The following is a 24,874-nucleotide window of genomic DNA, read 5'->3' on the forward strand; positions in this document are numbered from 1 at the left end:
TTCTCAGAGTCATCAAAGTTGTTCTCTAAGACATCAATGTTGCTATCTAAGACATCAAAGATGTTCTGTAAATCATAAAAGTTAATCTTAAGTCACCTTCGTTCATTAGAGAAACTTTCCAATCCATATTCGTTGACCAAAGTTATTCTCAGAGTCATCAAAGTGATCTCTAATTCATCTTCGTTCTCCAAAAAGTTGTTCTCTAAGACACCTTCGTTCATCAAAGAAACTCTCCTTCTTCCATCATGTTATTCTTTAAGACATCTTCAGTCATAAAATTTTCTCTCCAAAATGTAAGTAGTTCAGCTTTTCATACCAAACCTGCACTTCTGTTAAAATATATTTCCTTAGTCGCTTTACCCTAAAACTGTTCTCTGAACTACACTGTTCAAACCTACGTAACCTATCCTCTCCACCCAATGTTACTTAGTTAACTTAACCTTCATAACCTAACTTTACCTATCCTAACATAACTTACATTACCTTACCTATCTTACCTAACTTTACCTATCTTACCTAACTTAACCTGCATAACCTAACTTTACCTATCCTAACATAACTTACCTTACCTTACCTATCTTACCTAACTTTACCTATCTTACCTAACTTAACCTGCATAACCTAACTTTACCTATCTTACCTTACCTTACCTATCTTACCTAACCTAACCTAACTTTACCTATCTTACCTTACCTATCTTACCTAACTTACCTAACCTAACCTAACTTATCCTGCTTAACCTAACTTACCTATCTTACCTAACTTTACCTATCTTACCTAACTTAACCTGCATAACCTAACTTTACCTATCCTAACATAACTTACCTTACCTTACCTATCTTACCTAACTTTACCTATCTTACCTAACTTACCTACATTACCTAACTTAACTTAACCTGCTTAACCTAACTTACCTACATTACCTAACTTAACCTGCATAACCTAACCTGCTTAACTTAACTTACCTTACCTATCTTACCTAACTTACCTGACTTAACCTAACTTATCCTGCTTAACCTAACTTACCTACATTTGCCTAACTTAACCTGCCTAACCTAACTTTACCTACCCTAACTTAACTTACCTACATTACCTAACTTAACCTGCATAACCTAACCTGACTTAACCTAACTTATCCTGCTTAACCTAACTTACCTATCTTACCTAACTTTACCTATCTTACCTAACTTACCTACATTACCTAACTTAACTTAACCTGCTTAACCTAACTTACCTACATTACCTAACTTAACCTGCATAACCTAACCTGCTTAACTTAACTTACCTTACCTTACCTATCTTACCTAACTTACCTGACTTAACCTAACTTATCCTGCTTAACCTAACTTACCTACATTTACCTAACTTAACCTGCCTAACCTAACTTTACCTACCCTAACTTAACTTACCTACATTACCTAACTTAACCTGCTTAACCTAACTTACCTTACCTTACCTAACTTATATAACTTATCTTACCTATCCTATCCTAACCTAACTTGCTTTACCTAACTTAATCTTACATTCCCAAACTGATGTATCCTAACTTATCTAGTCCAACCAGACATGATCTAACTTACACAAGTATTCCTGCTTGTCTTTTGTGTTTCGTCAATCATTGTCTCATATTCATTTACTCATTTCGTTAGTTAATTTCTCAAATGGTCACTTATGCATTTCAAGTGCTATTTGTTAGAGATTGGATATTTAAGCATTTCAAAGAATTTTTGTTATATATGGGCATTTACTCATTTCAAGGGATAATTTCTCAAATGGACGTTTTGCATTTCACGTGTTATTTGTTTAAGATTGGGTGTTTAACCATTTCAAAGGATTTTTGTTATATATGGGAATTTACTCGTTTCAAGGGCTAATTTCTCAAATGGTCATTTTTGCAGATCAAGGGTTATTTGTTAAAGTTCATCAAGTTGCTCATAAGTTGTATTTATTATGTTTGTTATCATATGTTCTTATTCCCCAACCCCTTAACCTAACCTCTTGTAATCTTAGTGTATTTAGTAGGTTCTATCATATGTTCTTATTCCCCAACCCTTTAACCTAACCTTTCAGATGTAGTTTATTGTGTTTTTTTGACGTATTTGTTGAATATATTATCCTTTTCCTAACCTTTCAGATGTAGTTTTGTTTCTCCTTTTTGTATATTTTTACCCAAACCCACCATCCCACTTAACCTTCTTTCCTTCTTTTACTTTGTTTTCACATATAAGTTCTTTCTTTATCTTAGTAATAATAAAAAAATTACAATAGTAAAGAATCAGATCTACTAAGACTTGAAATTGAGAAAAACAAGAGAGTAAGTGAGTGAGAGCATGAAAAGAGGAGAAAAGAGTAAGAGAGAGGGGGGGGGAGGAAAAAGCATGGGAGCACTAAGACTTGAATTTGAGAAAAAAGAAAAACTAAGTGAATGAGAGTGAGGGTGAGAGAATGGGAGCATTAAGACTTGAATTTAAGAAACAAGAGAGCATTTGAGCAAATGAGTGAGAGAGAGGGGGAGGAAGAGAGAGAATAAGGAAGAGATAGAAAGAGGGTTAGAAGGAGTAGGAGAAACAAAGGTTAAGTGGGATGGTGGGTTTGGGTAAAAATATACAAAAAGGAGAAACAAAACTACATCTGAAAGGTTAGGAAAAGGATAATATATTCAACAAATACGTCAAAAAAACACAATAAACTACATCTGAAAGGTTAGGTTAAAGGGTTGGGGAATAAGAACATATGATAGAACCTACTAAATACACTAAGATTACAAGAGGTTAGGTTAAGGGGTTGGGGAATAAGAACATATGATAACAAACATAATAAATACAACTTATGAGCAACTTGATGAACTTTAACAAATAACCCTTGATCTGCAAAAATGACCATTTGAGAAATTAGCCCTTGAAACGAGTAAATTCCCATATATAACAAAAATCCTTTGAAATGGTTAAACACCCAATCTTAAACAAATAACACGTGAAATGCAAAACGTCCATTTGAGAAATTATCCCTTGAAATGAGTAAATAGTAAAGTAACTCATTTAATGAGTAATGAGTAAAGTAACACAGTCTCCGTGGTGTAGTGGTAAGACACTCGCCTGGCGTTCCGCGAGCGCTATGTCATGGGTTCGTATCCTGGCCGGGGAGGATTTACTGGGCGCAATTCCTTAACTGTAGCCTCTGTTTAACGCAACAGTAAAATGTGTACTTGGATGAAAAAACGATTCTTCGCGGCAGGGGATCGTATTCCAGGGACCATAGGATTAAGGACTTGCCCGAAACGCTACGCATACTAGTGGCTGTACAAGAATGTAACAACTCTTGTACATATCTCAAAAAAAAAAAAAAAAAAAAAAAAATGCCCATATATAACAAAAATTCTTTGAAATGCTTAAATATCCAATCTCTAACAAATAGCACTTGAAATGCATAAGTGACCATTTGAGAAATTAAATAACGAAATGAGTAAATGAATATGAGACAATGATTGACGAAACACAAAAGACAAGCAGGAATACTTGTGTAAGTTAGATCATGTCTGGTTGGACTAGATAAGTTAGGATACATCAGTTTGGGAATGTAAGATTAAGTTAGGTAAAGCAAGTTAGGTTAGGATAGGATAGGTAAGATAAGTTATATAAGTTAGGTAAGGTAAGGTAAGTTAGGTTAAGCAGGTTAAGTTAGGTAAGGTAAGGTAAGTTAGGTTAAATTATGTAAGTTAGGTAAGATAGGTAAGGTAAGGTAAGTTAAGTTAAGCAGGTTAGGTTATGCAGGTTAAGTTAGGTAATGTAGGTAAGTTAAGTTAGGGTAGGTAAAGTTAGGTTAGGCAGGTTAAGTTAGGTAAATGTAGGTAAGTTAGGTTAAGCAGGATAAGTTAGGTTAAGTCAGGTAAGTTAGGTAAGATAGGTAAGGTAAGGTAAGTTAAGTTAAGCAGGTTAGGTTATGCAGGTTAAGTTAGGTAATGTAGGTAAGTTAGGTTAAGCAGGTTAAGTTAAGTTAGGTAATGTAGGTAAGTTAGGTAAGATAGGTAAAGTTAGGTAAGATAGGTAAGTTAGGTTAAGCAGGATAAGTTAGGTTAAGTCAGGTTAGGTTATGCAGGTTAAGTTAGGTAATGTAGGTAAGTTAAGTTAGGGTAGGTAAAGTTAGGTTAGGCAGGTTAAGTTAGGTAAATGTAGGTAAGTTAGGTTAAGCAGGATAAGTTAGGTTAAGTCAGGTAAGTTAGGTAAGATAGGTAAGGTAAGTTAAGTTAAGCAGGTTAGGTTATGCAGGTTAAGTTAGGTAATGTAGGTAAGTTAGGTTAAGCAGGTTAAGTTAAGTTAGGTAATGTAGGTAAGTTAGGTAAGATAGGTAAAGTTAGGTAAGATAGGTAAGGTAAGGTAAGTTATGTTAGGATAGGTAAAGTTAGGTTATGCAGGTTAAGTTAGGTAAGATAGGTAAAGTTAGGTAAGATAGGTAAGATAGGTAAGTTAGGTTAAGCAGGATAAGTTAGGTTAGGTTAGGTAAGTTAGGTAAGATAGGTAAGGTAAGATAGGTAAAGTTAGGTTAGGTTAGGTAAGATAGGTAAGGTAAGGTAAGATAGGTAAAGTTAGGTTATGCAGGTTAAGTTAGGTAAGATAGGTAAAGTTAGGTAAGATAGGTAAGGTAAGGTAAGTTATGTTAGGATAGGTAAAGTTAGGTTATGCAGGTTAAGTTAGGTAAGATAGGTAAAGTTAGGTAAGATAGGTAAGGTAATGTAAGTTATGTTAGGATAGGTAAAGTTAGGTTATGAAGGTTAAGTTAACTAAGTAACATTGGGTGGAGAGGATAGGTTACGTAGGTTTGAACAGTGTAGTTCAGAGAACAGTTTTAGGGTAAAGCGACTAAGGAAATATATTTTAACAGAAGTGCAGGTTTGGTATGAAAAGCTGAACTACTTACATTTTGGAGAGAAAATTTTATGACTGAAGATGTCTTAAAGAATAACATGATGGAAGAAGGAGAGTTTCTTTGATGAACGAAGGTGTCTTAGAGAACAACTTTTTGGAGAACGAAGATGAATTAGAGATCACTTTGATGACTCTGAGAATAACTTTGGTCAACGAATATGGATTGGAAAGTTTCTCTAATGAACGAAGGTGACTTAAGATTAACTTTTATGATTTACAGAACATCTTTGATGTCTTAGATAGCAACATTGATGTCTTAGAGAACAACTTTGATGACTCTGAGAATAACTTTTATGACTTAGAGAATAACTTTTATGTCTTAGAGAACAACTTTGATGAGCAAGATTAACTTTAGATGTCTCTGAGACAAACTTTTATAACATAGAAATTAACTTTAATGAACAAAAGTGAGTTACAGAATAACTTTGATGACTCTGTGAATAACTTTGATGACTTTGAGAACAAGTTTGATAGCTCTTAGAAAAACTTTGATGACTTTGAGAATGTCTTTGAGAACATGAGTAGTATTTTGTTAGCTCAGAGAATAACTTTTTGATGACATAGAGAATAACTTTTATGTCTTAGAGAAGAACATTGATGGCTTAGAGAGAATATCTTTGATGAAAGATGATGTCTTAGATTAACTTTGACGTCTCTTGGAATAACTTTGATGACTTTGAGAATAACTTTAGATAATTCTGAGAATAACTTTTATGAACGAAGATGTCTGAGATTAACTTTGACGTCTCTTGGAATAACTTTTGTGGACATCAGAATATCTTTGGATAACTCTGAGAATAACTTTGATGTCTTTGAAACAACTTTGATGTACGAAAGTGAGTTAGAGATTACCTTTGTTAACTCTGAGATTAACTTTGATGAACAAAAGTGAGTTAGAGATTACATTTGATAACTCTAAGATTAACTTTAGATGTCTCTGAGACAAACTTTTATAACATAGAAATTAACTTTAATGACCAAAAGTGAGTTAGAGAACACCTTTTGATGACTCCGAGAATAACTTTGATGAACAAAGATGTTTTGGAAAGTTTCTCTGAAGAACGAAGGTGACTCTGAGAATAACTTTTGTTAGCTCTTTGAATAACTTTGATGACTTTGAGAATGTCTTTTGAGAACATGAGTAGTATTTGAATGCGTCTTTGATGTAATGAAGAGTAACTTTGATGTCTCGAAGATATCTTGCAGATCAACTTTGATGACCGAGAATAACTTTTTGTTGTTTTAGAGATTAATTTTGATAGCTCCGAGAATAACTTTTATGCCTCTGTGATTAACTTTAATGAACGAAGATGTCTTAGAAAGTTTCTCTGATGAACGAAAGGTTACTTAGAGAATAACATTTTGATGACTGAGATTAACTTTTTGATGACTCTGAGAATAACTTTGAGGATGCGAGTAAATTTTTAAGTGTTTGAGAGTGTCTTTTGATATCTCGAAGAGTGCCCTTGAAGTCTTAAAGGATGTCTTTGATGTCTCGAAGGATGTCTTAGAGTGTAACTTTGGTGTCTTTGAGTAAATCCTTGATGTATTGAAGAGTGTCTTTGATTTCTCGAAGAGTAACTTTGGTGTTACGGAGAGCCCCTTTGACTATTTTTCTTACTTAACGACATATAATTTTTACGAAAGTGCTGAAAAAGTTACATTTGACTATTTTTTCTTACTTAGCGGCATATAATTTTAGTTACGAAAGAGTTGAACAAGTTACATTTGACTATTTTAGTTGAGGAAAGACAAGAAAAAAATATGACGACAGTGACTATTTTAGTGCTCCACAAAGTATAAATGTCAGTTAAGAACGAGGATGATAGATATCTTTGACTATATTTTCTTACTTGACGAAAACATAATTTTAGTTAGGAACAATGATGAATATGACTTTTTCTGTTGATTGATGGATAATTTTAGTTATGAAATGACAATGAAACATGAAGAACACGGTTATTTTCTGATGACTAGGGAATAAGTTTAGTTATGAACAGTGTTGGAAAGATTCCTTTGACAATTTTTGGTTGATTGGATAATAAGTTTAGTTGAAAAATGACGAAAGTGACTATGTTTTAGTTGATTGGCGAAAGATTTTTAGTTAAGAAGTTAAAAGAAAGGTTTGTCTTTTGTAAATTTGGAACTGAATAAAGTGTAGATTTGTTTAAGAACGGGGTTGGTAGAACTATTAAGTTGACTACGAGAATTACTTTGACATAGTTTTGCAAATAAAAACTGGGTGACTAAAATTGTTGAGGAAACTGTATTGCAGTATAATATTATTTGACAGAGAACTAGTTAGTGAATGGAAGAAACAAATTGGTTTAAAGAAACAAAGAACATAAAAAATTGAGGTTAAGTAAGGGAATGAACACAGTGAACATACGGTGAACACAGAAAACATGTAAGAAAAAGTTGATGAATAGAGTGAACATGCAGGGAATAAGAACTTATAGAGAATATGAAGACATGATAAGGAACATAGGGAATATAAAGAATGAACACTGAACATGTGAAGAACAAGCTAAGAACATTGAGAACATGAATATTGAGTATAAAAGTTATACAGAGAACATATGATGTACATGAAAAACATGACAAAGAACATAGTGAATATACGGGGAAAACGGTTGAAAAAAATTTGAACTGAGCATGCTGTGAACATTTATAGAACATGGAATGAATGCAGAAAACATGGAAAAAATGTGAAGAATAAGCTAAGAACATTGAGAACATGAATATTGAGTATAAAAGTTATACAGAGAACATATGATGCACATGAAAACATGACAAAGAACATAGTGAACATACGGGGAAAACGGCAGAAAAAATTTGAACTGAGCAATGTGTGAACATTTGTAGAACATGGAATGAACACAGAAAACATGGAAAAAATGTGAAGAACACAGCTGAATATAGAGAAGATATGTAAATACAGGGGGACAAGAGCTGGAGCTCGATAACTGTTTTGATCATATTTACTATGTCTGAAATACAGAGGGTAAAAATTTCGGGGAAATTGATGGGTTATTTACAAACGGCAGAGAAAATTTGAACTGAGCATGCTGTGAACATTTGTAGAACATGGAATGAACACAGAAAACATGGAAAAAATGTGAAGAACACAGCTGAATATAGAGAAAATATGTAAATACAGGGGGACAAGAGCTGGAGCTCGATAACTGTTTTGATCATATTTACTATGTCTGAAATACAGAGGGTAAAAATTTCGGGGAAATTGATGGGTTATTTACAAAGATACGAGAGAGAACTAAGATGGGGGACGAGAGCTGGAGCTCAGTAACTGACTTGATCTTATTTACGGTGTCTGAAATACAGAAGGTAAAAATTTCAGGGGAATTGATAGGATATTTACAAAGATACGAAAGAGAACTAAGGTGGGGACGAGAGCTGGAGCTCGATAACTGTTTTGATCTTATTTACGGTGTCTGAAATACAGAAGGTAAAAATTTCAGGGGAATTGATAGGATATTAACAAAGACTTGAGGGTGGAGTAGGGTGGGGGACAAGAGCTGGAGCTCAGTAACTGACATGATCTTATTTATACTTCTAAGTCTCGGAAATTATTTTTCTCATAAGAACTCCTTACTTCCAAATCTGTGACTCCCCAAATTTGCCTGAAAACCCAGACACGCCACACACGATATTTCTAAATTTGCCTGAAAACCCTGGCCCGCACAGGTGATTTTTTCAGAAGTTGAAAACCGGCAAAATATGTCCGTAGAGTTCACCTGGAAATGCTGTGACACAAACACGATTTTTTCTAAAGTTTTTTCTTTAAGATTTTCCTACTTATTTTCCTATTAAGAATGCTTAACAAACCTCTAAAATCTCAGAAATTATTTTCCTCATAAGAATTCCTTACTTCCAAATCTGTGACCGCCCAAATTCACCTGAAACCCGCGACACGCCACACACGAATTTCTAAATTCACCTGAAAACCCTGACACGCCACAGACGAATTTCCCCCCCAAAAAAAATTCGTCTGTGGCGTGTCATCCCTACTACTCAAGGGAAGGTGGTGTGGGCTGGTACAAGGGAAGGTAGTGTGGGCGGGTACAAGGGAAGGTGGTGTGGGCGGGTACAAGGGAAGGTGGTGTGGGTGGGTACAAGGGAAGGCAGAGTGGGCGGGTACAAGGGAAGGGAGTGTGGGCGGGTACAAGGGAAGGTGGTGTGGGCTGGTACAAGGGAAGGTAGTGTGTGCGGGTACAAGGGAAGGTGGTGTGGGCGGGTACAAGGGAAGGTGGTGTGGGCGGGTACAAGGGAAGGTGGTGTGGGCGGGTACAAGGGAAGGTGGTGTGGGCGGGTACAAGGGAAGGTGGTGTGGGCGGGTACAAGGGAAGGTAGTGTGGGCTGGTACAAGGGAAGGTGGTGTGGGCGGATACAAGGGAAGGCGGTGTGGGCGGGTACAAGGGAAGGCGGTGTGGGCGGGTACAAGGGAAGGTGGTGTGGGCGGGTACAAGGGAAGACGGTGTGGGCGGGTACAAGGGAAGGCGGTGTGGGCGGGTACAAGGGAAGGTGGTGTGGGCGGGTCCAAGGGAAGGTGGTGTGGGCGGGTACAAGGGAAGGCGGTGTGGGCGGGTACAAGGGAAGGCGGTGTGGGCGGGTACAAGGGAAGGTGGTGTGGGCGGGTACAAGGGAAGGTGGTGTGGGCGGGTACAAGGGAAGGTGGTGTGGGCGGGTACAAGGGAAGGCGGTGTGGGCGGGTACAAGGGAAGGTGGTGTGGGCGGGTACAAGGGAAGGCAGAGTGGGCGGGTACAAGGGAAGGTGGTGTGGGCGGGTACAAGGGAAGGCGGTGTGGGCGGGTACAAGGGAAGGCGGTGTGGGCGGGTACAAGGGAAGGCGGTGTGGGCGGGTACAAGGGAAGGTGGTGTGGGCGGGTACAAGGGAAGGCGGTGTGGGCGGGTACAAGGGAAGGCGGTGTGGGCAGGTTAAAGGGGTCGCTGCCGACCACACGTAACCAAGGTGAGGTCAGTCAGTGTCATCGGCTGGAAGATAGGATTTGATCCCAGCCATGACGGCTGAGTGGATGTGTCGACCAGCCATGACGGCTGAGTGAATGTGTCGACCACCATGACGGCTGAGTGGATGTGTCGACCAGCCATGACGGCTGAGTGGATGTGTCGACCAGCCATGACGGCTGAGTGGATGTGTCGACCAGCCATGAAGGCTGAGTGAATGTGTCGACCAGCCATGATGGCTGAGTGGATGTGTCGACCAGCCATGACGGGTGAGTGGATGTGTCGACCAGCCATGACGGGTGAGTGGATGTGTCGACCAGCCATGACGGCTGAGTGAATGTGTCGACCACCATGAAGGCTGAGTGGATGTGTCGACCAGCCATGACGGGTGAGTGGATGTGTCGACCAGCCATGACGGGTGAGTGGATGTGTCGACAAGCCATGACGACTGAGTGGATATGTCGACCAGCCATGACGGCTGAGTGGATGTGTCGACCAGCAATGACGACTGAGTGGATGTGTCGACCAGCCATGACAGCTGAGCACATGTGTTGACCAGCAATGACGGCTGAGTGGATGTGTCGACCACCCATGATGGTTGAGTGGATGTGTCGACCACCCATGATGGTTGAGTGGATGTGTCGACCACCCATGATGGCTGAGTGGATGTGTCGACCACCCATGATGGTTGAGTGGATGTGTCGACCACTATGACGGCTGAGTGGATGTGTCAACCAGCCATGACGGGTGAGTGGATGTGTCGAACAGCCATGACGGGTGAGTGGATGTGTTGACTGTTACGTATTCCTGTTTAAGGAATACTCACATTAATGTACGCTATAAAATTTATTATAATTGTCTCTTGCATGAAGGCATTTATATATATATTTTTATAATGTGTCGTATAGTCTGGCAACACAGTTGAGTAGGAGCGGGGCTTGCTAAGTCACAGGTACGGGACGTGTGAGATCCGGGTAAATTTATTGATAGAATACGGGAAGCTTGTATTTGTGTAGTTACCAGCTTTTCTTCTTTATTATTATATATTAAATAATTTTGTTTTATATAAATATGTTACCTCTGTTGATGCATGTCAACCTGACCACTCATATTTAAGTTATTCTAATGTTTACCTTAGCCCAGTTATGCTGCTCATTTAAGTAAATTAAATTTATATAAATTTTCCACTCGTCATGTGTGGAAGGGGCGAGAGCTGGGGGGCTCCGACGCCAGTTTTGAGTTAGTATCTGGGAGCCGGCCGTTGAGTTATCTGGTCTAGATAAGTTTTGTCAGTTTAATTTTTCTGTATTTTGTCTTAGTAGTACAATTTGTCGGTGGAGAATGCATTATTATATTATAATATTTTAGTACGCCATTTGATTAACTGTTATACCGGAGTGATAATATTTCTTGATTTATATCAAATTTATATTATACCAATAGTTTATATGTCTGTGTATTCTTATACCCTATAAGAATTAGTTAGTTTGTGAGGGACTTATGGGACACTCTGGTTGTACATTAGAGACAAGGATTATTGCTGATTTACCCCCTAGACCAGTGCCATTACTTACCCCTGTGGTACAACGACCAGTGTGTTTACTCTTAGACCAGTGCCATTACTTACCCCTGTGGTACAACGACCAGTGTGTTTACTCTTAGACTAGTGCCATTACTTACCCCTGTGGTACAACGACCAGTGTGTTTACTCTTAGACCAGTGCCATTACTTACCCCTGTAGTACAACGACCAGTGTGTTTACTCTTAGACCAGTGCCATTACTTACCCCTGTGGTACAACGACCAGTGTGTTTACTCTTAGACCAGTGCCATTACTTACCCCTGTAGTACAACGACCAGTGTGTTTACTCTTAGACCAGTGCCATTACTTACCCCTGTGGTACAACGACCAGTGTGTTTACTCTTAGACCAGTGCCATTACTTAACCTTTGTACAATGAGCAGTGTGTTTACTCTTAGACCAGTGCCATTACTTACCCCTGTGGTACAACGACCAGTGTGTTTACTCTTAGACCAGTGCCATTACTTACCCCTGTGGTACAATGAGCAGTGTGGAAAAGCTGCAACACAAATAGTGTGGGCCATGTCCGGGATATTGTTTCCTACATATTATTAAAACTTTGCTAATGTAACTCTGCCTTCCTAGGAACAAGTGTGCCCTAGAAAAAACTTGTGCAGTATTACATGCCAGTGAATTGTCCTGTGTAACTATCAACCTACGCTCCACGATTACGGAGGTAAGTCATAATATCTTGTTTGCGCAGTGAGGCCAATCAAATTTTCAGTGTCAATTCAATTGTGTAGTGCTGTGCCATTTTGTTTAATTATTTAGGTTAAGTGCCAAGTGTTAGTTAACAATGGAGGATCAAGTTGAGTCGTCGTTGGCTAATCCTGACTTTGAGGGAATTAAAAGCCTAACAAAGTCTGCCTTAATAAGTATGGCAACTAAGTTGGAGTTATCCGCCCAAAATAGAATGAATAAAGCACAGATTGTGAGAGTGATAGTGACCCATCTAGTATAAGATGGTGAATTAGGGGAAGAATATCTGAATGAGGTAAGTGAAGAGACAAGTGAGCAGATTTCTTTAAAGCATCATGAGGCAGAAACTCAGCTAGAATTCGCTAGGATCGAGGTTCATGAGAAAGAATGTGAATTTGAAAAACAACAAAAAATATTAGACCTTGAAGTTCAACAGTAAGAAATTGAGGCTAAGGAAAGACAGCAACAAAGAGAGATTGAAGCTCGACAGAGAGAAATTGAGGCACAAAATGCGAGAATGGTAGTTCAGTTGCAGTTAAAGGCAACAAAGCAACAACAGTTAGTAATTCAGAGAAAAATGGTAGAGGATAATAATAGAGTAGAAACACAGAGACTGGCAGCTGGACATGGAAATACTAGCAAATTCTTAATAGTAATGATAATAGTCAAATTAAAGTAAATAAGTATGTTGAGTTAGCAAAGTTTAATGAGGAGGACCCTAAGGTTTTCTTTTCACATTTCTTTAAAATTGCAGTTTTTTTTTTTAATTTTATTTTTACATGCAGAGCATGCAAATTAAATACAATAAAAATACAGAATACATAAAGGAAAACAATAGACCACCGGCCAGAAGGGCCGACAGCCGAGCACAACAAAACAGTATAGCACAACAAACCACATACACAAGAAAAACATGAAAAATACAGCATACATCAAAACATAAAACAGAATACAATGGCAATCCAGCAATCACAGTACAAAACAACACCTCCAAAAAACAAAACATACAACAAGAGGCAACAGGTAAAGCAACAGAAAATCAATACATTAACGCCCCGTAACAAAAGGCGAGGCCAATTACAATAAAAAAGCAGGCAAAAAACACAAGTCACTAAACACCGGCCTGAAGGGCTAACATCAAAAGCACAAGAAAACAAAAGAAAAATAAAACACACAGCAAGCACACAGACTACGAAAAGATCTCATACTTGTCCGGCCACTCTTCCGCCGGGAAGCGAATACAGTACGCTTCCCAAAGTAACATAATGTCCTCTGAAACATGGTCATTATTGAGCGTACGAGGATCGGGCATTAACTCTGGCACACCCACAATAAAACACTTAGCCCGACGAATCCAGATGGTAGAAGGGCACCACGGAGCAGGACGCACACGGTCAACAATTTCAAAATGCAACGGATGGTCAGCATCCATCGCCACTCCGGAGGCCAAGATGAGAGGGAGAGGCTCCTTCCCAAGAGGCCGGGCAATGGGCAGCACACTGGGAGCCTCCTCAGCTGCCTCACAGGGCTCCTCGGCAACCACTGAACTTTGCCCCTGCCGGGACCCCCCACGCTTGGCATCCTTTTTCAGCACCAGCTTGATGCCTCGGCTCGCACCAGGATCCACACCATCCACGCCCGTAGGAGCAACCACCTCCCACTGCGGAGAACCTTCTGCAGGAGAAAGAACAGGAGGTAAATTAGACGCACAATCATCGTCAACAGCCGACACATGGACATCAGCCACCACCAGCGTCGTAGAGCACGAGGCACCTGGAACCGCCACACCATCTCCCGAAGCTCCACCCGCGTCGTAGTCCTCCGTATCAGCCCAAGCAGTAGAAGAGCGCCTAGAACGCTTGGGCACTGGCCGCACATCCTCACAGCCGGAGGCAGACCCAGAACCACGGCCCTCACGAACCGGGCGAACCAACGCCCGTTGCAGTACTTCAGCAGCCTCAACCACATGGGGAACCGGGCCGCACACAACAGGATGCTCCGCAGCACCCCCAACACCCAACACAGCCGGAACACCTGGCTTGGGCGCAGGACCAGGCGCAGCAGCAGGAGTCGAGGAAGACGCAGACGCACTCGGCAGAGGGGCAACAAGCACCAGGGGCCAGTCGGGCGACGCAGGAGGGGCCGCATCAGCAGCGACTGGGACCTGCTCCACTTCATCTCCGGAATCCACGCCCTGAGGGAGCGGCGGGAAATCCTCCTCCCGGAATAAGTTAACGGGCGCAGCAGGTGTCTCAGAGCACCCGGCAGCCTGATGCCCCAACTGGCCACACCGGAAACAAGTACGGGGCTGCTGGGCATAGTACACCCGAACGTAGTAGCCCAGCAGCCGGACAGAAGATGGGATATCCGACCGCAGGCGCATACCTAATGTACGGACATTTGTCTGCTTCCCAGCATACTTCCCCGAGGACAGCTTGTTCACCCGCACACTGATGACTGCACCATACCTCCCGAAGAAGCGCCGGAGAAGGTTTTCAGGGAACTCCAGGGGCGCACCGTGCACACTGACATATGTCAGGGCACCACTTCGGTCCGAGATCGTAACGGAGCCGGCGCCATCCGGCAACTGCAATGAACGCCCCTCGTTCCGCCGGAGGAAGTCCCGATACTCCTCCTCCCCCACGAACTTGACAATCACCCGGTGGGCCGTAACAAGCTCAACGCCATACACAGCTTCCACCGGGACACGAAGCATGTCACACATAACTAACTCAACGGCCGTATAACCAGCCTTACACGTGAATTCCAGTCCCACGGAATTTACCCTCAACACAGGAGGAATAGCCAGGCCCCCCATGGCAAAACGGCCACGTCAGCACGCAGCCAGGCAGGCAACAACACTGGACAGGGAGGGTAAGAGACCCCCACACCCCCTGCCGGCGAAAAAACTGCAACCTCCCCAAACTGCCGGAGTGTTCAGACGACACGTCTTCACCCTACGGCTGCTCAGGTGGAACCAGCTACACTTTACACATTGTCGTTCTATGAGATCTGCTTTAAAATTGCAGTTAGTATGAACTGGCAAATGGACCAGTGGGTAGCTATTATGCAGAGCCAACTCAGGGGAAAAAGCCAGGAAGTTTTCGCATCTTTGCCTGATGCAAACAGTTTCGATTATAATTTTGTAAAAAAAAAAAACATCCTAAATGCTTACCAGTTGAACCCTGAAGTATACCGGCAGAAGTTAAGAAAATTATAGAGGGCAAGTGAACAAATAATTGCAGATTTCACCAGGTTTAAAACTAATTAGTGTAACAGATAGCTTAAGTCTCTGTTGTCCTGTTGGTTCCACAGGACACACCTGTGGAACCAACCTACAGTTGGTTCCACAGGTGTGTCTACTGTAAGGTACTGTATCCATTGTAAGAGAAATGGCCATGTGATTAATTCTTGTTTTAGTTTGCACCCTGAGTTGCGACCAACTGGTCTCATTTATTGTAGAGGTGGGGAGAATAAATTCACTAATGAACATGTCACTGTAGACCCCAATTGGGTAAAACAGTATTCTCCATATATGTCTTCAGGCGAAGTTCTGTGTGTAAATGGGAAGTGGAAGCCAGTGGTTCTTCTTCGTGATACTGGTGCTTCCCAAACATTAATTTCTACCCGTATACTCTCTAATGTTGCAAAGAGAGATACTGGAAAGTCTATAGTTATTCAGAGTGTTGCAGGATGTAAAACTGTACCTCTGATAGATGTTATTTTGAGATCCACCATTAACCCAGGTTTATGCACTGTTGGTGTTAGTACACAGTTGCCCATCCCAGGTGTGGATGTTATATTGGGTAATGTGGCAATCAATCATGTTGTGGGCGAGATTGATCACAGTTTGTTTAAACAGCCAGTTTCAGACCCTGTTGTCTATTCTGCCTGTGCTGAATTTAGTTATATGAATGAACGACCTGTTGTAGTGGATGGGTTTTTCACCCTTCCAGTGCTGATGTCAGTACTATTATTGATCCAGTTGTCAGTTCTGATATTACTCAAGTATTTGTTCCAGTAACCAGTACCCCTTCAGAGGAGAAGTGGGATGTGGTTGTTCAAGATTCATGTGTGGCCAACCTAGTTGTTGAGAGTAAGCCTGGTACTATGAACCCGCTTTATTCCAATCCAGTAGATGATTTAGGACAGGATGTCCATGTACCATTGTCTTGCCCGCTCACTACGAACGTTGTGCCAGGAGTTGAGAGAAACTTAAAAGCCACGACTCTATTTTATTCTAGCAAAGTGAATGGGTTAGGACAAGATGTCGGGTTGGCAGAAGACTTCCCGCTCACTCCAAGTTTAGAATCAGTTGACCAGTTAGGATCAGTTGTCGGGAGTAAGTTTGCTGTAGGGCCCCGCCTCACCCTAGTCAAGGTGATAATAATGGGGAGGAGGCCAAATTACCTGTTACTTGCCTGCTCGCTTCAGATTCCGAGTCCTTTAGTTTATGTAAGTTGAGTAGAACTGACCCCAAGATTTCAGAGAGAAGCAAGGAGACAGTCTGTACTGTAGTTCCAGTATTAGAGAGTGTGGGAGAGCAGCTAGAGGATCAGCTTCTGTCGAGTAGATGGAGACCCATTGAGCCTCCCTCTTCAGTTGTCTGTGAGGATGTGACCCAGCTTGGTAGTGTTACTGAGTGTGAACAAACAGTACTCCAAGCAGCTCCAGATGTCATGGGAAGAAACTTTGGTAAATCGTGTATAACCATTAAGGGTGGTAAAGATTCTTTTAGATCTAAGTTGCAGAGTTTTGTGGCTTGTGATTCTTATTCCATTGGGAGTAAGTATTTGTCATTGTGTAAATTGAGTCAGAGTGTTCGTAGGATGTTCTTGCAATATATTGTTATTCCGCAGGAGCCATTCTCCTTTGTAGAAATGGACTGTGGGACATCTTTGTCCAGCCTTGTTGTTGAACAAAGAGAATTTACTCAAGTAGGTTGTGCATCCAGTTGTCCTGAGGAAGTGGTGAGTCATACTATCTTGAGGTTATCTTGAGATGATTTCGGGGCTTTAGTGTCCCCGCGGCCCGGTCCTCGACCAGGCCTCCACCCCCAGGAAGCAGCCCGTGACAGCTGACTAACACCCAGGTACCTATTTTACTGCTAGGTAACAGGGGCATAGGGAGAAAGAAACTTTGCCCATTGTTTCTCGCCGGCGCCTGGGATCGAACCCAGGATCACAAGTCCAGTGTGCTGTCCGCTCGGTTGACCGACTCCACTACTAGAGCAATATCTCTACTTTCAGATCCAGTTCATTTGATGTACGAGTAGTGAACAACATGTGTGTTCCACTCAAGTGTTGTGTTCACTTTCAGAGTCAAATTGGTGTTGAAGAATTTTATCAGACTTTGGAGCAGATGTTCATGGCTCCAGGTGTGTGCTTCAAGTTGGGAGATAAGAATATCCTACCTAGTTGTTTTAATAAGTGTGAAGGGTTACAGATTGTCCTTGGGTGGTTCCCAGGTAATCTGCTGTGCATCTTCAAGATGATAAGACCCACAAACCTCTTGTTTGATTGTTTGTCACCAGAAGGAAGTCACTTACGACGTGAAATCCATGATAAGGGTTGTCAAGTTTTCAGCATGTTTTTTATTTTTGGAAGACTAGAATGTTTATGAAGGTGTGGGTTGTATTCAAGTCCACCATCACAGGGTGTGAACTGTTTTTGGAGTTATGATTGAGATATTGTGCATAGGCATAATCCTGTTTTCTTTCTCTGATTACCATGACAGAGTTATGAAGAAACTGACTTACGTGTTCCTTGAGGGTCATCTGAGTCAGTTCGATCAAGTAGTCTTTGCACTAGTCTTTGTGGGTTGTATTTGTTGGATTGGAGATCAAAGGTTTGCTAAGTCGTTGTGTTGTGTTTCTGAAGGTTCTACGAGTGAAGAAGTTTTATATGTAACTGTGAGGTTTAACTCTAATTTCTCTACTTTTAGTATCAATTGGGCGAGGGTATGTGTTCCAGAGAGGATCAAGTGTGATGGGAAGCAGATGTCCTTGCCAGGGGATACCCAAGAGAAGTCCATAAACCACCTGGCATCCCATCACTTTCTTATAACTCCAGAAATAAAGGAAACTGACCAGAGAAACATGTATTGGAAAAATGTACCAGATTGAAAATTAATATGGAAACATGAGACTGATCTCAGATCAGTCATAGAAACACTTGAAAAGATATCTCGTGTTAAAAACTTTGTGAAAGCAGTTGCATTTATTGATAGTTCTATTCATGAAAATAATAATAATATTGCTAATAGGAGTGTGAAATATGAGCTCCTATTAGAGCTCATATTTCATATAGAAATGTGAATAGTGTGAATGTGAAGGAGTGTAGTGTGAATGTTAAGGAGTGTGAATAAAGCTCCTGAGCGTTGCTGTGGCTCAGCAACGCATGTGCGTTGCTGAGCCACATCAATCTTCCTTGACCCTTAGTCCTCCCCACCATCCCCCCCTCACCTGTCTAATCGGCCTCCCCACCATTCCCCACTCCACCATCCTCTCTTCCTTCCCACCATGCCCCACTCCCTTGTCCCTTTGTCCTTCCCAACATTCTCCATTCCCCTCTCCCCTCGTCCCCACCATCCCAAACTTCCCTGTCCCCTCGTTCTTCCCCACCATTACCCCCTCTCTTGACCCCTCGTCCTCCCCACCATCTCTCACTTCCGTCTCCTCGTCATCCCCACCATTCCCCACTCCCTCGTCCGATGTCTTCCCAAATGGTCTGATGTTCCCATCAGAAAATTGGAAACATCAAGTGATCTGATGTTCCCATCACTGAAATATAAGAAAAACAGTTAAAAATGAAATAAAAATGCGAAAAAATAAATAAATAAATAAACTATACTCACGAAATGAATGGTATGGTAAACAACACAGCTCAATTCCAATGCAGTTCACACATAATAATTAAATCAAAATGTAAATAAATCAAAATCTATGAAAATTCAATTTATCAATGCAATCAGAGACATTGAAATGGAATTGTAACATTTTTAGTATAGCATGTGTGATGCTCTTACATGCAACAGATGGCGCTGTTTTTCAAGAAAAGCATAGTTTTACCTGTCACAGGTAAAACTTATATACTTATAAGAAAAACATCTATACTTATACTTACGAAATGAACCGTATGGTAAACAAAGCAGTTCAATTCCAACACAATGTCACACAAAATAATTCAATAAAAAAAATTAATTCGAAATCTATGAAAATAAAATTTGTCAGTGCAATTGGAAACATTGAAATGGAATTCGTGACATTTAGTATAGCGTGCATGTTGCTATTATGTGCAACAGATGGCGCTGTTTTTCAAAAACGCATGTTTTTACCTGTCACAGGTGTGGTATCTATATAGTAGGTATATAAAAAGACCCGCCTATTAGAATGCAACATTGTGTCAAAATTTCAAAGCAATTTGGTAAAGAGTTTTCAAAGATTTCCCTTACATGAAAAACATGCAAAAACACAGTTTTTCAGAAAAGCATGTTTTTTTCCCTTCACAGACGTGACATCTATATAGAATATATACAAAAATCTGCTCGGATGCGAATGGAACGTTATGTGAAAGTTTCAAAGCAATCGGTGAACAACTTTCGGAGATTAGCAATTTTGAACAAATGAACATTTCCATTTTTATTTATATAGACTAGCAGTACCCGCCACGCGTTGCTGTGGCTTAGTCTGGTTAAATGGAAAGAAACGAGAAAGCGAACGTTTCTAATATGTTTAATTTCACAATGCTTGTGGATATACAATATTTTTTGTTGTTCCATTATCTGTGGAGATATAGAGATTGTCTGGTTTGCTGACTCTAGAACACTCAACATATAATTGTTCTCGTGAGAAGCAATCCGTGTCTAGATATAAACTGCACAATTCTAAAAATTGGCCCTGAGCTTTGTTGATGGTGATTGCAAACGCCAATCGAATTGAAAATTACAATCTTTTAAATTGAAATGGCATATCTGTTGGAATCATAAGAATGCGAGGAATGAGGACATCTTCCCCTTTGAAAGGTCCTGTCAGATTGTTGCTTCTACGACGTCGCTGATTAATTTTTTTTACTGCAAGGCGCGTGGCCTTGCAAAGTTTTGGCTGGTTGACATTTCGCAACATGATAATTGGCACGCAGATTTTCAATTGCCGTACGTGTGGTGGTATCCCTGGCAGATCAAGTGAATTAAAAAATTCTGTTGGATAATTAACCGCTTCCTCTGCTTCCTCAACAGTGTCGACGGTATGTGACTGCCTCGCTCTGGATGTTAGACTGAATAATATTGTTATGGTCGTAAACATTTTGTTCTTGGCCACAAGAATAGCTCGTTCACTCAGCCAATCGTGATTCTTATAATTGGTTTCAATATTGGGAAATACTTTTTCAACCAATTCTTCTTTTGATGCCACTAAATAGCATAAGTTATGAGGCAATGAAATTCGTCCTGAGGTCAGATCAACCGGCCCGTTTACGTTCCCAATTTCTAGAAATTTTTGTGAGAATATCTCAGCTGATGGATCGTTTTGCAGTAGCTACATAACTACATGCAAATTTGTAGTTAATTTAAATATCTTTACGTGGCGCCACGAAGTAGAGTGTTTCAGGCAAGCATTTATTTCGTCCGCTGGTGTCGATCGTGGAATTACAGGTAATGTTTGCCTGAAATCTCCTGCAAGTAATATTAATGCATTCCCAAATGCTCTGATATTTTCACGCAAATCTTGCAATGATCGATCAAGAGCCTCGAACAATTTTTTGTGGGGCATTGTGCATTCATCCCAAACATTAGGTTTGCATTTCTGCAATACTTTTCCCATGCTGGATGCATTGGAAATGTTGCACGTGGGAGTTTCGATGAATTGCATGTTCAATAGCGACTTTAAAGTCGAAGTAGCAGTTCTTCCACCTGGCAGCAATGTCGCAGCAATTCCGGACGATGCAAGAGCTAAAGTTATGCCATTTTGAGATCGAAATGCTGCCAGAATCAATCTAATTAGGAAGGTTTTACCAGTTCCTCCTGGCGCATCTAAGAAGATTTCTCCAAGCCCGTTATTGACAGTTTGAATTTATTTGATTAATGTCTTTTCGCTCAAGCGTTAGCCTAGGAATATTAAATTAAACATACGACAACAGATCACCCGTGTTGTATTGTTGTTCACGACACAATTCTACACCGAACGAAGCAGCAGCAGATCGACTCGATGATGGCATTTCCAATTGATTGAAAACTTTGTTGGCGATTTCTAAGCACAAGTCTTCAATCATTATCAAGGCTTCGTTGAAGATTTTTTCTGTAAAATCCATGTTCATATATGAATTTTCTTTGCGTATTCGACGGATAATATCTTTAGCCATATGCGATTTATAATTATCCCATAACTCTATTGGACAAAACGGAGAGCCGGAGGTCAATATGATTGCCAACAATGCACGAAATAAATTGATTTGAATGCGATGTGTTGGACGCGTCATTAATGCATACATCCCATTGCCGATCGTTGTCCAATAAGTTCAGAGCTTGACATACACTACGGAAAGTGGCATGTTAACAAATCATGCCACTTGACAAATCTCAATTATCGCCGTTGACAAATCTCAATTAACGCCGTTTTGATATATCTCAATTGCTGGAAAGACGTTGGACCGGGCACATTTACCAGCAGAATGCGAAGAAAGAGGCATTCATCCTGATTAGAATGCACGGTGTACAGTCTGCATTTCGTAGTTTATTGGAATATGCCAGGTTGTCCGTCGACTCGCTCTCCTCGTTTGCGTCGTTCAAATAATTTTCTACTGACATTCCATCTGTAATACGTAGGCACTTCTGAATACAGCATTGTTTTCCTAAACACGTCATTTTGACATAACGTGAAGAAAGCAGTTAACGCTGTAGCCGGTGGAATCATAGCTGTTTGTTGCACATTTGCAGCTGTAAAATAAACGTGTTGTCCATTTTAACGTTTTCAAAACAAAAACAAAAAATACTAACGAAATTTTTCAATTCAAACGCAGATCAATCGACACAGCTCGATTTCACCACCAATTGCACTGAAAAATAATAAGAACAGTTAAAAAAACGAAAAGAAAAGCAATGAAAAAAGAAACAAATGAACTATACCCACGAAATGAACGGCATGGTAAATAACACAGCTCAATCCCAATGCAATGTCACACAAAATGATTAAATCAAAATGAAAATATATCAAAATCTATGAAAATTCAATTTATAAATGCAATCAGAAACATTGTTATAGAATCGTAACATATTTTGTATAGCTCTTACATACAACAGATGGCGCTGTTTTTTTTAAAAGCATGTTTTTATCTGTTACAGGTGAGGCATCTAAATAGTAGGTATATAAAAACACGCACGTATTCGAATGGAACGTTGTGTCAAAATTTCAAAGCAATCAGTGAAGAACTTTTGGAGATTAAAGCGTGTGTTGCTCCTATGTCCTACAGATGGCGTTGTTTTTCAAGAATAGCATGTTTTTTCCTGTCACAGGTGAGGCATGTATATAATAGTTATATAAAAACGCTCGTCTATTCCAATGCAACGTTGTGTCAAAATTTCAAAGCAATCGGTAAAGAGGTTTCGAAGATTTCCCTCACATGAAAAACACAGTTTTTCATAAAAAGCATGTTTTTTCTCCGTCACAGACGTGATATCAATATAGTATATATATAAAAACCCGCTCGGATGCGAATGGAACTTTGTGTGAAAATTTCAAAGCAATAGGTGTAGAACTTTCGGAGATTAGCGATTTTGAACAAACGAACTTTTCCATTTTTATTTATATAGATTTTGTTTTATATAAATATGTTACCTCTGATGCATGTCAACCTGACCACTCATATTTAAGTTATTCTAATGTTTACCTTAGCCCAGTTATGTTGCTCATTTAAGTAAATTAAATTTATATAAATTTCCACTCGTCATGTGTGGAAGGGGCGAGAGCTGGGGGGCTCCGACGCCAGTTTTGAGTTAGTATCTGGGAGCCGCCGTTGAGTTATCTGGTCTAGATAAGTTTTGTCTGTTTTAATTTTTCTGTATTTTGTCTTAGTAGTACAATTTGTCGGTGGAGAATGCATTATTATATTATAATATTTTAGTACGCCATTTGATTAACTGTTATACCGGAGTGATAATATTTCTTGATTTATCTAATTTATATTATACCAATAGTTTATATGTCTGTGTATTCTTACACTCTGTAAGAATTAGTTAGATTGTGAGGGACTTATGGGACACTCTGGTTGTACATTAGAGACAAGGATCATTGCTGATTTACCCCCTAGACCAGTGCCATTACTTACCCCTGTGGTACAACGACCAGTGTGTTTACTCTTAGACCAGTGCCATTACTTACCCCTGTGGTACAACGACCAGTGTGGACGACCTGTAACATCGACCAGCCATGACGGCTGAGTGCATGTGTCGACCAGCATGACGGGTGAGTGGATGTGTCGACCAGCCGTGACGGCTGAGTGGATGTGTCGACCAGCCATGACGGATGAGTGGATGTGTCGACCAGCCATGGTGGGTGAGTGGATGTGTCGACCAGCCATGACGGATGAGTGGATGTGTCGACCAGCCATGGTGGGTGAGTGGATGTGACGACCAGCCATGACGGATGAGTGGATGTGACGACCAGCCATGGTGGGTGAGTGGATGTGTCGACCAGCATGACGGCTGAGTAGATGTGTCGACTGTTACGTACCTCTATAAGATACGTAATTAAATAAATTAATATGTACATTTATAATTGTGTATAAATTACAAGTATGTATATTGATATACTTTTATGTTCTATGTAAAATAATTTCATGTTACATTGTTGGCGTTAGGCCCAACGTATCGTGGGAATGATTGTTTTATTTCTTTGTGTACTTAGTTTCCCATGGGAACTAATGATTTATATGTGATCATATGTGGGTAACATAGGTGAATAATAATTGTGTGAACTGTATCTGGCAAATTGTCGTGGGATAGTCTGTTGCTGGATGAGCATGCCATCATTCCCCTTTGTATGTGTATTTTAATTACTATGTAAAGCAATAATTACCTTATTTTTGTTATACCAATATTTATTGACCATTCATTATGTTAGTTTAAGATTACTCTTGTCACCATGTATTGCTCCATTGTAGAATTAATAAATATTGTAACTTTGACAATTTCTCGCAGGGCAGAGGCAATGATTTTGACTCCCGCAGATATGTAAGTCAGTGGCGGATACGGGACAGGAGAGATCACATCTTTGTAGAGTTAAGTCTGTAACATTCATGTTGTGCCATATTTTATTATATTATATTAGGTGAAAGACAATACTTTTTGTTTGTTGTATAAGTTAACTTTACCATCTGTGTTTTATATTATACTGTATTGATTAGGTTGAATTGAATATATATATATATATATATAAATTTTATACGTATTCCTTCAGTTCTAAAAGAAAATTTTAACAAAGTGCTCATTACATATTAAGGGGTTACACTGGTGACCCGCTCTTGTGAAAAGCAGTTTTTAGTAACCCTAGACCTGCTTTAAAGTTGGCTGTTGTAGGGTCACGAGCCGTAACGTACGATAGGTAACATCGACCAGCCACGTTTAATGTTGACGTTGCAACTGCCGACTGCATGGGATCCCTGGTTTCTGGAGACCTATGAGAACATCAGATGGTCG

The sequence above is a fragment of the Procambarus clarkii genome, chromosome 37 (genome assembly GCF_040958095.1).
Source record: "Procambarus clarkii isolate CNS0578487 chromosome 37, FALCON_Pclarkii_2.0, whole genome shotgun sequence".
In the NCBI taxonomy this organism is placed as follows: domain Eukaryota; kingdom Metazoa; phylum Arthropoda; class Malacostraca; order Decapoda; family Cambaridae; genus Procambarus; species Procambarus clarkii.